Genomic DNA, 18,070 nt, shown 5'->3' with positions numbered 1-18,070 from the left:
TTTTCTAAGTCCATTTACTATACTTCTGCTATACTCTGGAGACCTAACCAAGACCCTAAATGTTTCATCATGTCCTGAAGACTCTAAAAGATGAACTTTTTATAAAGTAATAAGTTTCTCTGGGCATATCTGTTGCTTCCCAGGAAACCATAACTATGATGGTTATTAAATATAGTGGGCTAGTAGAAATGCCCTGAATGTTTCAGCAGCAATTAAAATAAATAAAAGGATGCCAAGGGTTACAGATGACCCACCTTAGTCTCAAGGGTAAACCACAGTCACGTTTTGCCTGGTACATTTTTTGTCACACCTCAATATTTAGCAAGAATTATATAGAATAGAGGCCATTTTTAAAAAGAACTGCTATTTCCCAAACAAAAAATTTCAAATATATTAATAGTAGGCACACTTAACTACAGTTAAATAATGAAAAGTTAATGTAATAATGTCCTAGCTCATTTCCTACCTCTGTGATAACTTCACTATTTTATTATTAAATTAATTCTCCTAATGCTCAGGACATATCACCCCTACTCAAAATACTTGAATCCCTCCTTAGTAGGCACTGGGTGAAGTCCAATCTTCTCATCCTGGAACCCAAGATATGGTAAGCTGCCCTCTCCCTACATCTCTAAATTTAACTCCCCTACATGGGCTAAATCTTCTCTGTCAAATTCTTCAAGTCATTGTTGCAAGAACAAAATGTCAACATTCCCTTAGGAGTTTGCTCACACCACTCTTTCCACCTGTTCACTCCTCTCTGCATGTACAAGTGACACCTTCCTTCAAGACTTTCACAGATGATGCCAGAGAGTGTTGATGGTAAAGTATCACTTTCTCAATAATTATAGCTATTCTTCTTTTTAGCTACCAGACACTGTGCTTGGAAAATCCTCACTATAGGAGAATTCCCAGCTTTGGTATTAAGAAATCAAATTTGAAAAATCACTTCAAATTCTCACACATTTCATTCATGCAGTCCACATATATTATCAAGTGTCTATTCTGCCTAGAAATCTTGGCCAATAGTTTCAGACATCTTGCTTTAAAGCATATTAAGTATGTTTTAAGAGATATAAAATATAGAAATTAGTGACACAATATTATTCTCTAATCCACAAATTTTATTTAAATTTTGCCAATATCACAGTGATGATTTTTATAGCAACAGAAAATCCAAAATTCAAATTCAGATCTTAGGTTACTTTAATCTTTAATTCGGGTGAGTTTTGTATTTCTTGACCTTGACATTTTTAAAGGTACAGTCCAGTTATCTTGTAGAATGTCTCTCAATTTGGATTTGTATGATGTTTCCTTATTATTAGATTCAGATTATGCACTTTTGGCAGGAGCATCTCAGATTTGATGAAATGATGCTGATTTATTCTCAATGCGTCATATCAGGAAGTACATGGTATTGGCTATTCCCGTGATTCTCCTGCAGAAGCATATAGTGTGATTCTGAAAGTCATTCTACCTGAGTTTACATCCCAACTCAGTGTCTTAGCATATGCGTGTGAAACTTCATTTACAAAACCAAAGGGTGTGTTGGATTTTGCCCATGGACTTTTGGTTATGCTAGCAGAACATTCTGGGTTCTGGGCTTCTAGGTTCTTGACTTATGTCACATGAAAGAATTTGAAGACAGCCATAGGGTAGGAAAAGGAGTAAGGAGTTTATTAAGAAACAAGAAAAGAATGGATGTTCCTAGATATGGACTGCAGCATGCTGCAGGGTGGGTGAGTCAGCAGGCTTTGCCTCAGGTTAGGCCTTTTAAAACCTTAACTCCCCCCCCCTTCCAAATGCTGGAAAAATCTCCAGCTTTTTGCTCTTCTGATTGGTTGCCTTACAATCCCCACCTCTCAGAGGCCCAATGAGGAGGCCTGTTTGGGGTTATCTGGGGCTTCTCCTTGACCCCGGAAGGAGTTCCAAGTAGAATCTTGTAGCCAGGTCTTGGGAAATCTTTCCAACAGCCTTCCCTTCAGGAGGTTTCTGGGTGGAGTCTCACGGCCATGTTATTTGTCCACCATGTTGTCTGTCAGGTCTTCAGCTATGACCAAGTCTTCCCTTTCCCTATGCCAGCCTGTTATCAACTCCTAGTCCAGGCAATAGAGCACAATTATGGTAAGTAGACAATTCATCTTAACAAAGGATGTCATTTTAGAAATATTTGGCAACTGTCTTTTTAAAAATGCAGGTCCTTTCATATTTTTTACAGTTTGAAAAAAATTTTTTTCTTTATTAGAGAAGTTGTGGGTTTACAAAACAATATAGTACAGGACTCCCATATACCACCCGACCACCACACCACTTGCATTGGTGTGGAACATTTGTTACAATTGATGTAACATTTGTAACAATTCTGCTTCATACTAAGTGTAAGTAGATTATAAGAACTATAATTAACCTCCCTGTGCCTCAGGTTTCTCATTCATAAAATGTAAATTAATACCTATCTTCCAGGGTTGCTCTGACGATTAAAACCGTGCCTGTCCCATGGTAAACACTACATGTCATCATCATCAACTAGTCCCATGTTTTTAAACATCATCATAATATACCTCTCTAGTTCCAACATTTCCTACATTCCAAAAATATTTCCAAGAGCTGGACACATAATGGTAACTAGTGTCTAATAAAAATCTCAAAACTAACATTAACGTCTATCTGAACACTTCACATAGCTCATATCTACAGATCCCCCCACTCATCCCATCTTCCTCATCTCAGATAAGAGCCAGAAGGCTGTTCTAGTTTCCAGGGTGCTTAAAGCAAATACCATGAAATGGGTCAGGTTGAACAATGGGAATTTATTTGCTTATGTTTAGTTTATGTGTTTGGTTTGGATTGTTGTTTTTTTTATTAGAAAAATTGTGGGTTAACAGAAAAATGATGTGTAAATACAGGATTCCCATATATCACCCCACCACCAATATTTTGCATTGGTTTGGAATATTTGTTACAATTGATGATGGCACATTTTTATAATTATACTATTAATTAAAGTCCGTGGTTTAACTTAGGGTTGCTTTTTTGGGCAGTGTATTTCCCCAGATTTTTAAAAATTTGTATTCTGTTACCATATATACAGTCTAATGTTTCTCCAATTAAACATATTCAGACATATATTACAGTGCTGTTGTGTTCCCAGTGTTGTTCTATCATTATCACCATCCATTTCCAAAATATTTCTATCATTCCAAATAGGAACCCAGTACATCTGAAGTAGTTCCCATTCCATATCCCCACCCCAACCCCTGGTAACCTATATTCTAGGTTCTGACTCTATGAATTTGCTTATTCCAAGTGTTTCAAATCAGTGAGATCATGCAATATTTGTTATTTTTTGGTCTGGCTTATTTCACTCAACAAGATGTCTTCAGTGGCCATCCATATTGCTGTATGTATCAGAATCTCTTTCCTTTTTAAGGCTGAATAACATTCCATTGAATGTATATACTATATTTTATTTATCCATTCATTGGTTGATGGATACCTGGGTTGCTTCCATCTTTTGGAAATTGTGAATAATGCCACTATGAAGATCAGTGTGTAAATAGTTGTTTGAGTTCTTGTTTTCAATTCTTTTGGGGTATATATTTAGTAGTGGAATTGCCAGATCATATTTTAGTTTTATACTTACCTTTCTGAGGAACTGCCAAAATGTCTTCCATAGCAACTGTGCCATTTTACATTGCCAGCAGCAATGAGTGAGTGCTCCTATTTCTCTGCAACTTCTCTAACATTTGCTATTTTCCAGTTTTTTAATAACTGCTGTTCTAATGGGTATGAAATGTTATCTCATTGTGGGTTTGTTTTGTTTTGTTTTAATTTATTTCTCTCCCCTTCCCCATGCCCCCCCCCCCAGTTGTCTGTTCCCTATGTCCATTCACTCTGTGTTCTTCTGTGACCGCTTCTATCCTTGTCAGTGGCACCGGGAATCTGTTTCTTTTTGTTGCATCATCTTGCTTTGTCAGCTCTCCGTGTGTGTGGTGCCATTCTTGGCAGCACTTTCTTTCATGCTGGGTGGCTCTCTTTACAGGGCGCACTCCTTATGTGTGGGGCTCCCCTACATGGGGGACACCCCTGAGTGGCACAGCACTCCTTGCGCACATCAGCACTGTGCAGCGGCCAGCTCCACACGGATCAAGGAGGCTGGGGGTTTGAACCGCAGACCTCCCATGTGGTAGGTGGATGCCCTATCCATTGGGCCAAGTTCACTTCCCTCATTGTGGTTTTGATTTGCATTTTCCCGATGGCTAAAGATGTTGAGAATCTTTTCATATGCTTTCTGCCCATTTGTATATCTTCTTTGGAGAGATGTCTGTTCAGGTCTTTTGCCCATTTTGTAATTGGGTTGTTTGTATTTTTGTTGTTAAGTAGAAGTATTTCTTTATACATGCTGCATATTAATCCTCTATCAGATATGTGGTTTCCAAATATTTTCTATTATTGTATAGGTTGTCATATTACTATCATGATAAACTCCTTTGAATAACAAAAGTTTTTAATTTTGATGAGGTCCTATTTATTTTTTCTTTTACTGCTTGTGTTTTGGGTATAAAGTCCAAGAAGCCATTGCCTAGCACAAGGTCCTAAAGATGTTTCTCTACAATTTTTTTTAATTCAAGTTTAATAGTTCTCTCTTATATTTAGGTCTTAGATCAATTTTGAGTTGATTTTTATATATGATGTGAAGTAGGAGTCTTCCTTGCCTTTTTTTTTTATAAATGCAAATTCAGTTTTCCCAGCATCATTTGTTAAAGAGACTATTCTTTCCCAACTGAGGGTCTTCGCCACCTTGTCAAAAATCAGTTGACTATAAACTGATTGAGGGTTGATTTCTCAGCTCTCAATCCTATTTCTTTTGTATAGATGTCTGTCCTTGTGCCTGTATCATGCTCTTTTGTTTTCCAAGAGTTTGTAATAAGTTTTAAGATCAGGAAGTGTGTGTCCTCCAACTTCATTCTTCTTTTTCAAGATGGCTTTAGCTCTTTGGGGCCCTTTAACCTTACATTTATATTTGATGATTGGCTTTTCCATTTCTGCAAAGATTGTTGCTGGAATTTTGATGGGGATTGCATTGAATCTATAAGTTGCTTTGGGTAGTATTCACATCTTAATGATATGTAATCTTCCAATCCATAAATGCAGAATGCAGTGGCAGCCCCACCCCTTCCAATCACTGGCCAAGGAGCCATCCTCTCCTTGAACCCTGGGATTAAGACTCCACACTCTCTAAGCACTGGGATGGCAGCCAAGCTCTCTGCAAATTCTTGAGCACAGGTTCCACACTCTCAGAACACTGGTATGGCAGCACTCTTCCTGAACAATGGTGCAGAAAGCCCATCTTCTCTAAGAACCAGGGAAGAATCATCCTTTCCACACACATGGGTGGGCCCATTCTCTTGGCCTGAGAAGATGTCTTAGATCTAGACCTCAGCTTCCACGGTTCTGTCCCTTTTCTGTCCTTTGTAGTCCAGGTTGGCAGTGGTTCTATTCACAGCGATCTCACATGTAGTACATGGGGTCCCAAACCATCAGATAAAATAACTTTCCATAGATCCTTTATGCATAATTGCTCCCCCAATTTTGAGTTGCACGGAAATTGTTGACTAACTCCATGTTAAGTTAAATCATCCCCTGGAGCACTATTGTCTGGGGACTGGTTTTCCAGAAACTACAAATTTTTCAAACCATCAATTTATGGTTCCTTTGTGCCCAGGAGTTCAGTTCTCAGTTAATCCCTTTCCTCTTGCATTTTATTAGAAGCTGTCAGGAGAAACCAGTTGCACTGTCCACATTTAGCTTGGAAATTTTCAGATTAATATCCCAGTTCATAGTCTTCAAGTTTTGCTTTCCATCTGACATCAGAACTCAATTTTTCCTCGTTCTATGCCACTTTAAAACATGGATCACCTTTCCACCAGTTCCCAATAACACATTCATTATTTTCTTCAAAGTCCTCATGGGAAGTACTTTTAGCATATATATTCTACAAACAGTTTTGTCAAAGCAATCTAGGCCTTTTCTATCAAATGCCATACAATTCTTCCAGCCTCTACTTATTACACAATTCAAAACCCATTCCACATTTTTCTTTTCACAGTAGCATCACCCCACTCCTGGTATCAAAATCTGTTTTGGTTTCCTAGGCAGATCTATACCATGAAATAGGCCATGTTAAACAATGATAATTGATTTACTCTGTTTTGAGGCCAGGAAAGATTCCAAATCAAGACACTATCAGCAAACAGATGTGGCTCAACCAATTGGGCTCCTGTCTACCATATAAGAGGTCCAGAGTTCAATGCCCAGGGCCTCCTGGTGAGCGCAAGCTGGCCCACGTGGCGAGCTGGCCCACACAGAGTCTGGCCCACGTGGGAATGCCACCCTGCACATGAGTGCCACCCTGTGTGGGAATCCATCCCAGTGCAGGAAAGCCTCCCTGCACAGGAGTGCCAGCGGATGCAGAGAGCTGGCGCAGCAAGATGATGCAACAAGTGACACAGAGGAGAGAAAATAAGAAGACATAGAACAGGGAGTTGAGGTGGCTCAAGAGAGAAATCACCTTTCTCCCACTCCAGAAGGTCCCAGGATCGGTTCCTGGAGCCACCTAATGAGAATACAAGCAGACACAGAAGAAAACACAGTGAATGGACACAGAGAGTAGACAATGGGGGGAATGGGGGTTAGGGGGAGAAATAAATAATAAAATAAATAACAACCAAAAAAAGACACTATCAAGGCAATGCTTTCTTCCTGAAGATCAGTTGCTGGCAATCCTTCATTCTTCTGTCATACAGCAAGGCATATGGCAGCTCTGCTGGTCTTTCCCTTCTTTTCCAGGATTCATTGATTTTAGCTTCTTGCTGCCATGGCTTTCTACATCTCTAAATTTTTCATTCTCTCATAAAGGACTCCAGTGGTAGGCTTAAGAGTCATCCTGATTTAGGTAGGTAGCACATTAACTGGAGTATTCTCATCATAAGGTCCCACTTACAACGGGTTCACATCCACAGGAATGGATTAAATTTAAGGACATGTTTTTCTGGGGTACATACAGCTTTAAACACCACACCTCTCTACTTGGAATCCTTCAAAGCCAACCTTATCATTCAGAATAAAACCTTTAGGCTCTAGGTAGTGTTGTCCCAGCTATCTCCACAATCTTGCATCTCTTCTTTCACTTATCACTCATCAGACCCTTAGTGTTTCTCCTCCCAGAAGCTCTCGTCCAGCAGATATCCAAATGGCTCATTCCCTCACCATCTTTCAGAGTTTTGCTGCAACCATATCAGTTAGAACTTCTCCATCCTTTTGTATTTTTCTTCTTAGACCTGATCACCAATTGATATATTATATATTTATTTTTGCTCACTCTCTTTTCCCTTCCACTCTCCACCCAATATCTCTGACTATAAATACCATGAAAGCATAGGCTTTGTCTTACTGCTCTATCTTTAGTGCCTAAAGCACTGTCTAGCCCAAAAGAGGAAATCAATTAATATTTTCTGAGTTAAAAAATGAGTACCTTCTTTACCTGGAATATTCTTTAAAGGTAAACAAGCTTTATCACAGGGATACTAATACATCATAGAAGTTAGTTATCCATATTTAATAATCTAGAGATATCTTCTATAAAGCAGCCATTCCTGGCATAAGAAAATTTCATTTTGTTTTAGAATATATGTGTTATGCAAATCACCATCATTCTTAAAGAAAGATATTTATTTCTCAGTATTCACCAAGGCAATAGCAAACACTTTTGCTGAGCCCTTAAGAGATGACCAAGTTCAGCATAATTGTCAAAACTATAGAAGGAATTACTGATTTCTGTCTTAAAGCTTTCTACTTACTTAGAAAAAAAAAATGGGTACATCTCTCAACTACTCAAGTAACCACTAGCAATTAATTCTGAGTTAAAATACACTAACACAGCTATCAGCTAATGAATAGTATATACTGTGTGATTTATGCTCTGATTTCTTGCTGTTTATTCTGACAACCATCTCAATTTTGCTACCTAATCTCACTTTATAGACAAAGGAAAAACACTTTTTTTTTTCCATTTTCCTCCTCCCAGTTGCCCCTTTTTTCTCATTTGATCTCACTTTTAGTTTTTATTTCTGATAGGAAGTGGAATTTTTTGTATTCAATTTACAATGGTCTGTATCTTCACCAATTTTGTTTCAGTGATACTGAAATCTTAAAACTGATAACTGCAGCCTGTCAGAAAGTATTTCTATAATAAGGTAGCAATTTCTATGTTCATTTCTTATGGGAAGTTTCTTAATGAATTTTTAAAGCATATATTTTTTTTTCATACTTAGCATCAAAGTCTCTATTATTTTCATAAACATTTTTGGGGATGGTATATCCACATGTGAAACTTTGATAACATCCTGTATTATGTTCTTAACAAATGTAGAATGCAATTATTTCAAATCTATTCAATTAATACTCTACTGCTTTTTCATGCTGGTCAGCCAGTCTTTTAAAGCTCTTTGCATAAATAACAGGAGCTTAAACCACATAATACTTGGTGTTTGAGGGGGGGATGCTTTGAAGGGCTCAATTCTCTAAGTAAAGTAGTTCTGAAAACTGTTTTCATTTCCTTGATGATAATCCAGCAATTTCTACAGTCCTTAAAATAAGACAAAGCAGTTAAGCCATGGGGTTTCAAGCCTTACCTAACACTGGAAGTAAGCTTAAGTCTTACTCGGAAGGATGTAAAAACATTTTTATACAAAGAAAAATTAATAACCTCAAGAATTTGGATAAAGACAAAATAATCCTTATGCTCTAATATTTCAGTTTATTTTGGGAGTATTTGAAAAGTGTTAGAAAGGAAAAACAAACATCTTAAATATACCTTGAAAGGAAAATCCTATGCCAGCTCACTGATGCCAGAAGAAATTTCTTGGTTTGATAATTGCAGAAATGGTACAAGACGTTAGGAAATAGAGACTGTGATTTTCTTATTTTCTCTAAGAAAGCTCAATAACAGTTTGTTTTAAGGCAAAATAATCACAAGCTGCCAGAGCAGGGTCCAGCAAACTATACCCTGGATCAAATCCAGCTTTGGGCTTGCTGTGGAAGAGTTGTTTCATTTTAAAGGGTTGTAAAGAAAGAAGAATATGCAACAGAGATTATATGAAGCCTAAAATATTTATTACCATGCACTTTATTTTAAAAAGTTTGATGATATCTGTTCTGAAGTATAGTCTGAAATTCAAGCTTAGGATATCTTTTGCTAAGAAAAAGAGAAAATATCATTTCTATCACAAAAACATATCTGGGAATATATACCAAATGCAGTGATGTGCTGGAACTGGTTCATAATAGTAAGACCTGGCTGGCCATATCCAGGAATCAGCTATCAATGGCAGTGTTTACACCATGAAAAATAGCAAATGCTACAAATAGTGCTTTGGGGGAATTATTTATTTTTGTTTTGCTCATTTGTTTGAGATCCAGTTTATTAGTACACAATTGACAATTTTGTCCCTACATGAATTACAAAGTAAAATTTCTATCATATATTGGAGTTGAAATTATCTTGTACAAACCTCTGTCTAATCCCAGTAAAATGGTTCTTGGCCTTTCTTATATACTTCAACTGACTGAAAGTCTGCTTTTTGAAAAGTAGCCCTTTCTATTAGAGATTTGTATAACAACCACCGTGTACTTCCATTTCTGTAGTATTGACTAAAAACCTTGCTACAAAATGCAAAGAAATTCTAGAAGTATAGCAAGCATTCTTTTAAAAGCATAACTCTACTGCCTTCCCCCTGATAAGGGACATGACTCCTGGAAATGAGACTCCCTGGCACCAAGGGAGTATTAACAAGCACCAATTAGTGATGCTTCTTGACCAAAAGGGGGAAATATTAAATACAAATTATTTTTTATGGCAAGAGATTTCAAAGTGAGTCAAGAGATCTTTCCAAAGGTTATGCTTATTCACTTCTCGGAAGGATCTCACTTCTGCCACAGTTAACAATGCCTCAAGCAGGGGTGCACCAGAGGGTTCTAGAGACGTCTGGACCCAATAAGTAAGGCAGACAACCCCAGGAAATTGGCACCCCATCGGTAAACCTTACCTTGAAATATATGAATACCTATCTCCCCAAAGAATCAGAGTTAGATTCATTTATAATTTCCCTACACTTGGTTCTTTTGCCCCTTTTATTTGAACCTATAATTAGCACTACACCTATTAAATTTATGTCCCAGAGGCTTAAATCTTTGGTCTGTTCATAATGCCCAAATCTCAGCAGAGTTGCAGCTAAATACCTGTTCTCCAGTTCATCGAACTCACCCAGGACAACTAACAAGGAAATGAGGATGAACAGCTCCCATCCCAAAACCCAGAATATCTACATCTACAAGCAAGACAGTTCCATCCATCTGCCCCATGGGATCTAAGCCCCCTCTCAATCAGAAACAGAGTGGGCATCATAATCCCAAAATTCTCAAGATTGAGGAATGAACAAACTAAGGGAGGAATGCAACTATGGACCAAAGTAGACTTATTATTATTCTAGTAATGGAAGAACTTGTAACACTGATATAAAAGCAGTAGTCACAGAGGTTCTGAGAGGGGGAAGAAGGAATAGGTATAAAATGTGGCATTTGAGGGGCATTGGAATTGTTCTGCATGATATTGCAGTGACAGATACAGGCCATTATACATTTTGCCCAAATCTATAAATTAAACCATAATGTGAACTATATTACATGGTTAGCTGCAACACTTCAATTTGTTCATCAATTGTACACACGCTAATGAAAGATGTTGTTAATGGGGGAGGGGTGGGGTATATGGGAATCCCCTGTATTTTTGATGTAACTGTTATATAATATAAAACTTCTTTAAAAATAAAGACCAAAAAAAAACAACACATAGCTATATAAATGCATTTGTCTCCCTCAAGGAATAAAAGTCACAAGAAAACTGGAAACGAGATGACCTAGTGAATGAACTGAATCTGTAGAAGCTGTATGGAGAGTTACTAGTCTCAAAATCAAAGGACTTAGAATTTAAAATCATTCAAATACAGGAGAGGAGAGGGTGTTAACATTCAGGTTCACAGATGAAGGCAGTACATTTTGGTGATTAATAAATCAATGAAAAGCTTCTAAATGAGCAATCATCCAACAACTGGTACAAGTTAGTGAGAGGGAATGGTAACTTTCTAAGGTTGAATCTGATTGGGAAAACAGTCCTCCCTGAGAAGTTACAGGCCTGTGTTTCAAATTTGCTTGCTCTGGGTACTGCCAATCTGTGAAGTGAACATTAAAGGGCCAGTGATAATCATTAAAGATATTTGGGAGATACAGATGCAGATCCTTTAAAGGATAAAGGTCTTCTAAAGACAATCCCACAAAACACAAAGTTACTGAACACTAAAGGATATAATGTACCTGAGAGCTTGCTTCTTGCAGGGTAGCCCATATGGTCAGCAGACCTGACAAAAACAAAACATTTTAAATAAAACTGTCACAAGTATTTGAATCTTACTGGCCGTTGGATGGGGTTGTTTCCGGTTGGCGTGTGCCACGGCGCGAGAATGGAAAAGTGCTACCGCCGGTCCCGCAACTTCTACCAAGACCGCCTTGTAAAATGAATGAAAATAAATCTGGTGACACACAGAACCTCGTTGATGTCAAGTGGAATTTGGCAGAGAGGTAAAGAAGAAGGAGTTTATGGTTTTCTATAGAAGGCATCAGGAAGTAAGTGAAGAGAGCTTCTAAACTGAAAACCTGTCTTTGCAAGAAATCTGGTGCTTTAATTGGATATATTGCACCCCGATATAAAAGAAGTTATTATCATTTTCCATGTGTCTTTCAGAGAGAATGTATTTTCCAGATTACTGGCAATTTTGGGTCATTTTGTTGGAACCATCAACCTGGTCAAATAATTACATCTAATAGTTTTATAGAGAGTCCTTACCATGTACCATTTGGAATTTTTGAACCTATTCCAACATAGAGTATATTACAAAGTCCTTGTAAGAATGTTTGGTTTCCCAGAAACTGTTTACAGTTTCAAGCAATAAATGCAGGAGTGTTTTTCTTCAGATGCACATATGCAGTAATGTGATACATTTCACGAAGAGATGTTGAGAATGGGAATTCATATTCCTGAAAAAGATGCGTCTTGGGAACTAGAGGAAAATGCTTACTGAGAGCTTTTGCAGCACCATGAGCATTGTGATGCCCAACCAGGGCAAGAATATAATCCACCTGATAGCAAATGAGAAATAAAACACTGTCAATGTTGTGGTTCTAGTGGAACACATTTAGACTGTTGCTCACTGCAATTATGGAACAAAATTGGGAGTGTTTGGAATGTGGAAGGTATCATCTACAATTCAGGGGATTTCAAAAGAAGCCAAAAACACACTTAGCCTAATTCAAATAACATGGACATTATTGACTGTTAGAAGAGTCATCACCGAAATTACTCAGTCACCAGGAGCCCAGATCTAATGAGAATACCATTGGAAGTCCCACTGGTCTGGGTAGGAGCAAGGAATCAACCTGTTAGAAGGCAAGGCAGCAAATTTAGAAGTGATATTTAAACTGTATTAATAGAGTTAGGATTCCAAATTAAAAGAAAAACTAAAAGACTATATATCAACAAAGCCAATATCTGGAATAGTGCCTTAGATGGATTCAAATATCAAAACTTTAATCCTGCATACTCAATTGAAATAGCATATGTTAATGAAAATGATAGTTTTGGCCAAGAGCATCTTGGATCAAAACAAGAATTTCTGAGTCTTTTAATGCAGCATCTTGAAAGTTCATCATTGTTTGAAGGGCCCTTGTCAAATAACTTGTCTCTTAATGCTCAAGATAAATACTACAACAAATATGGCTGACTTAAACTCAGCAATAAATGAATGCTCTAACTACGTACAGCTTCTTGGATGGCTTAGACATTAAGTGATAAATATATGTTGGTAAAAGACATACTTTTCTACCATGTAATTAAGACAGCCCAAATACCCTTTGAAAGTTTTAAGCAGGGTCTGAAAACACTTCGCATTTTAGAGAAAATTCTGACTTCTCCAGAAGCATTTTGCAGCATCCTCTGTCATAAAGCTTATAATCTTTCTGTGAAAATTCTTAGCGATCTTTTTACAGTCCACCTATTATCTAATGTAAAACTTTGGGATTTTGGAACTGTTACAAGCTATTGAAAATGGTAAATCTGCAACAAAAATGGAAGAAATTCTTATTTTTACAACTGGTTGCAGTTCTATTCCACCTACTGAATTTAAACCCACTCCTTCAATTGAGTGTCTGCATATGGATTTTCCTATTAGAAACAAGTGTAGTAACTGTTCATCTCTTCCGATAACTAATACATATAAAGAATTTCAAGAAAATATGGACTTTGCCATAAAAAAGACTTTAAGACTAGAAAAGGAAGAAAGTTCTCACTATGTGGGACATTAAAATGTTTCTTTGAATGAAGATGTTTCTTTTAAAGTTGCTATTGAGCCTTTCTTTTGTTTCAGAAATCTGTCCATCATCACTTTTGAACAAACTTGTCAGCTTCTTGGCCTAGTAAGATATATATGAACATGAAGTAATGCTTTGGCCATTTAAGCTAAAAAAAATTTTTGTTGAAGTGTACTAATCAAAATTGGTGATTGTTTTCATTGTCTTAATATACATGCTTCATAAATTTCAAATACTTACAGAATGACTGTACAGACTTTCTTGAAGCATAATAGTATAATATATAAGGAAAAAATGTTTTACTATTTTTGCAGATTGTTAGCTGGAAGATGCCAAAATGGTTTTTCTCTTTTTATACAATTTCCAAATTATTTCTTATTTTCTTTAACCTAAAGCATTTTGTAGAAAAGCTAAATGGATAATTCCTCTTATATAAATCAGAGGTGTATACCCTGGGCTGTATGTTTATGTGTGCTTTTCTAAAATGGCACTAAGTAGGTTGTTAAAAATGCTTGAAGGGGAAGCAGACTGATGCACGCAAGGAGTGCCATGCCACGCCAGGGTGTCACCTGTGTAGGGGAGCCTCACATGCAAGGAGTGTGCCCCGTAAGGAGAGCCATCCAGTGCAAAAGAAAGTGCAGCCTGCCCAAGAATGGCACCACACAGAGGGAGAGCTGACACAGCAAGATGATGCAACAAAAAGAAACACAGATTCCTGTACCACTGACAACAACAGAAGTGGACAAAAACAAGAACACACAGCAAATAGACACAGAGAACAGACAACTGGGGTAGTGGGGAAGGGGAGAAAAATAAATAAATCTTGAAAAAAAATGCTTGAAATTATTAATTTATATTAAAACAGAACCATACTGCAGTTAGATTATGCATAATGGAAAATATTATTAAATAAAAAGCAAAATTGTACAATATTCTGAAAGCTACAGACATTCCATTGGCTTGAAAACACTTTAGAGGTGAATATAAAATGAATTTGAAAATATCTAAGAAAGTGTCTTCTTTTAAAGCCTTGACTTTTTTTTTTTTTTTTTTTTTTGGTATCCTATGTGTGGTATTAAACCATAGTTATGTCTGATCCCAAATCAGTTTAGGTGTCTGAATGATCTCAGTAGATTGTCATATGGTAGATTTGGCTCTTTGACATTTATTTATTACCAGGATGGTTGTATGATAGGTAACCTGGCAGTCAGTTATTTTCTCTGGCTTTGAAAGGTATCTGTTATTACATAAGCAATGTAGAAATAAAGTAAAAACAAGAACAACAAATAAACAAAATGTAAAATCCACTCTAATCTCACCATACAGAGATAACTACTGTATGTCCTTCTACAAATTCTTTAATAAAATATCTGCATTTCCTTTCTAAACTCTTTTTTAAAAACTGTCAGATAGATTTAAATATGACTATATTAATGGAAAAAGAAATTGAAGGCATAAGTTATAATAAAAAAGACATAATCACAAAAGACCTGGGAAATTTTAAAAAGAATGAGTTAGACTTCTGGAAAAATAAATAAATAAATACATAAATTCTCAGAAGACAGATTTAGTAAATTTGAATATGTATGTGAAGAAATTACCCAGGAATGAACACAGTTAAATAGAAGACAAGGAAGAAAAGTTAACAGACCTTGAAGATAGAATGAGAAGGTCTAACATATTAATTAAAGCATCTGAAGAAAAGAATCCAGAGAAGAGAAAAACCTGATATTGAAGATTACTACTGAGAATTTCCCATAACTGATTAAAGATAAGGGTCCTTGACTAGGGAAACATACTTAATAAAATATAGAAAAAAAATAAAAGTAAAATCTATACCTGGCCACATTGAAATTAATCTGCTGAATAAAAAGGCAAAGAACAGGTTGTAAAATAGTCAAAGGGAAAGAAACAGACTAATTCTCTTAAAAAAGACAAATTTACCTTTAGTAATATTTTAGTAGCAACAATGGAGTCCAGAATATATGGGAATAAAATTACTGTGCTAAAAGAAAATTATTTATAATCACTATCCAGCTTAACTTTTATTCTGGAATAAGGAAAAAGTTTTAAAAAACTATTTTAAATCAAGAACAAAAGAGAGAAGATTTCCTCTAGGTAAGGATATACTTCATGGTAAAAGAAGTTAAATTCAGAAGGAAGAAATGTATTGCAAGAAGGAGGGCTACATCTAAAGAAACATTGACTATATAAGATAATAAAAATGATTTCTAGTTGGATGGGGGCGGGGAGTAAAATTAAAATACCAGAAATGAAATAACATATAAAATCATTTTAATCTTTGTATTCTCAGGAGAAAAGGATATAAATTGCTTTAGATTTCATGTCAAATATGTATGTTACCATTTTTTTTTAATTTTAGAATTTTTTAAAATTGTAGAATGTATAACTTCCATGCCACTGATGCAAAAATAAAATAAAAATGATAAGGAAAACTTATCCAATCTAGTAGAATAAAGATAAATAGAATCATAGAATAAAAATTAATTTGCCCTAAAATTTCCAGATGAAATATAAAAATATCTTCTTCAATATATAACGATTTTACAAGAAAGTAGGGTATATTTGGGCCAAATTCCAGAGAAAGGCAGGAACCTACAGAAATATATAGAAGCTCGCATTTGCTTTTAAGGCATTTACTGAACCCAGGGAACTTAAGCTTAGATTTTATGGACTCAGGAGAATGACAGAGAACAGCGACAAAGACCAGGACCCACCTCCAAGATGGGGAATATGACAGGACACCCATTTATAAGCCTGCGGCCCCTACAGGGCTCTGCTCCCTTGCCTTCTCATACCAACAGGGGTCTGCAAGAGGACTGGCTATCTCAAGTTCTGCCACTATTAAGGGGGGAAAGTCCAACATTGTGAATGTACATACTACTACTGAATTGTACACTTGAAAGTGGTTAAAATTAGAAATTTTGAGTTGGGTATGTTTCTACAAAAAAAAGTTAAAAATTTAAAAATGTTTCTCTTTGAGAACTAATAACCACAAACAGCCTTCCTTTGAATAGTTCCTCAGATTTAATGGTCTCAGTTTGGTGGTGCTACCAGTCATATAGCAGGAACTACTGGAAATATTCTCTGAGAGAACCCATGTTCATCCCAGGCTGAATAGTATTCACAGTGTTAAAATTCCAAGAAATATGGGCTCACAGCAAACAATACAAGATTCACATGAAAACAATGTACTATGAATAACAACCAACAGAAACAAGAGAGTAAAATCTGACCTATAAAGAATTCCAATATTGGAACTGTCAGACACAATATAAAATAAGTATTTTTTAATATATAAATATTTTTAAAAACACTGAGGTAAAGTATAGTGACTAAGAGTATTTGAAAAAAAAAGTAGAATGTTCTAGGAATGAATATTTTTATAACTGAAATATAATATATGGTTATGATTTATAAATATATATGAAATATAATATATAATTGAAGCAATAATAAGCTCAATAGGGCTAAAAGCAGTTTAGGTGGAGACATAATACAGTTGAAGAAATTAACAGCCTGAAAGATAGAACTGGAAATTATCCAGAAATGAAGTACCAAGAAAACAGAAAGATAGAAAATATTTTTAAAAGGAGTCTATTGAACATGGAGAAGAGAATGAGAATGTTCAAATACAGCTGCTAGGGGTTTCAAATGAATAACTGAGAATTATTGGATCAGAGAAAATGTTTTGATGAAATAATGGCTGATAAATGTCCAAAAATGATTGAAGGCAGCAACCCACAGAAGCCAAATTCCCAATTAATCCCAAACAGAATAAATGAAAATATACTATAAAGTTAAAAAATGGTAGATCAAAAATACACAAGTGATACCTCAAACAAGGAGTTAAAATGTTTAAAATAGTCTAAGGTCTAATGTCCTCATATTCTTTAAGAGGAGCATAAGTTATTAAGTAACTTTAGAATTGGAAAACTTAAAAACACTTGACTTTCTATGATAAATACTAAAATGTGATTACATGAATAAAAAATATGAAAAAATCTTTCTAATAGTTAATGGAAAAAGAAGAAACATAGAAAAAGCAAGACAAATAGAAATCATGAAATGGTAGAAATAATTGTAAGAAATGTAGATGGACTAGGTGCACTTGTTAAATGTGAAAGATTACAAACTGGAATTAAGTAAATCCAGACACATACTTTATGATAACATTTCAGACAAAATAGGCTAAAGAACAAAAAGTTTGAGGGGGTGTAGAGAGGATCACTACTAAATCAAAACAGATGAAATACTCTGGGAAGAAAACAAAAGCAATTCTGAAATATAATGCACATAATGATAGTCTCAAGAGTATATACTGCAAAAATTGAAAGAATTATCAAACAGAATAGATAAAGTCACCTCCACAGTCAACTATTTTTATACCATCTTTCAGTAATTGTTAGATCAAGCAGTCCAAAAAAAAATCATAAAGGATATAGAAAATTTGAATAATAGAATTAATAAACTTAAACTGACAGACATATATGGAATACTGCATCCAATAACTGTAGATAAGTTTTTGGTATAATCCAACCTTGGACTTAAGGATTCCTTTTTTTTGTTA

General features: G+C 35.7%; 1 pseudogene; it reads left to right on the top strand.

The window, feature by feature from the left end:
- Positions 1-11,669: 11,669 nt before the first annotated feature.
- LOC105747111 (G2/M phase-specific E3 ubiquitin-protein ligase-like) lies at positions 11,670-13,473 on the top strand (annotated as a pseudogene).
- The last annotated feature ends 4,597 nt before the right edge of the window (positions 13,474-18,070 follow it).

Source organism: Dasypus novemcinctus, chromosome 2, assembly GCF_030445035.2.
Source record: "Dasypus novemcinctus isolate mDasNov1 chromosome 2, mDasNov1.1.hap2, whole genome shotgun sequence".
Classification (NCBI taxonomy): Eukaryota; Metazoa; Chordata; class Mammalia; order Cingulata; family Dasypodidae; genus Dasypus; species Dasypus novemcinctus.
The sequence above is the reverse complement of the archived record's forward strand: the minus strand, read 5'-3'. Positions and strand labels throughout refer to the sequence as shown.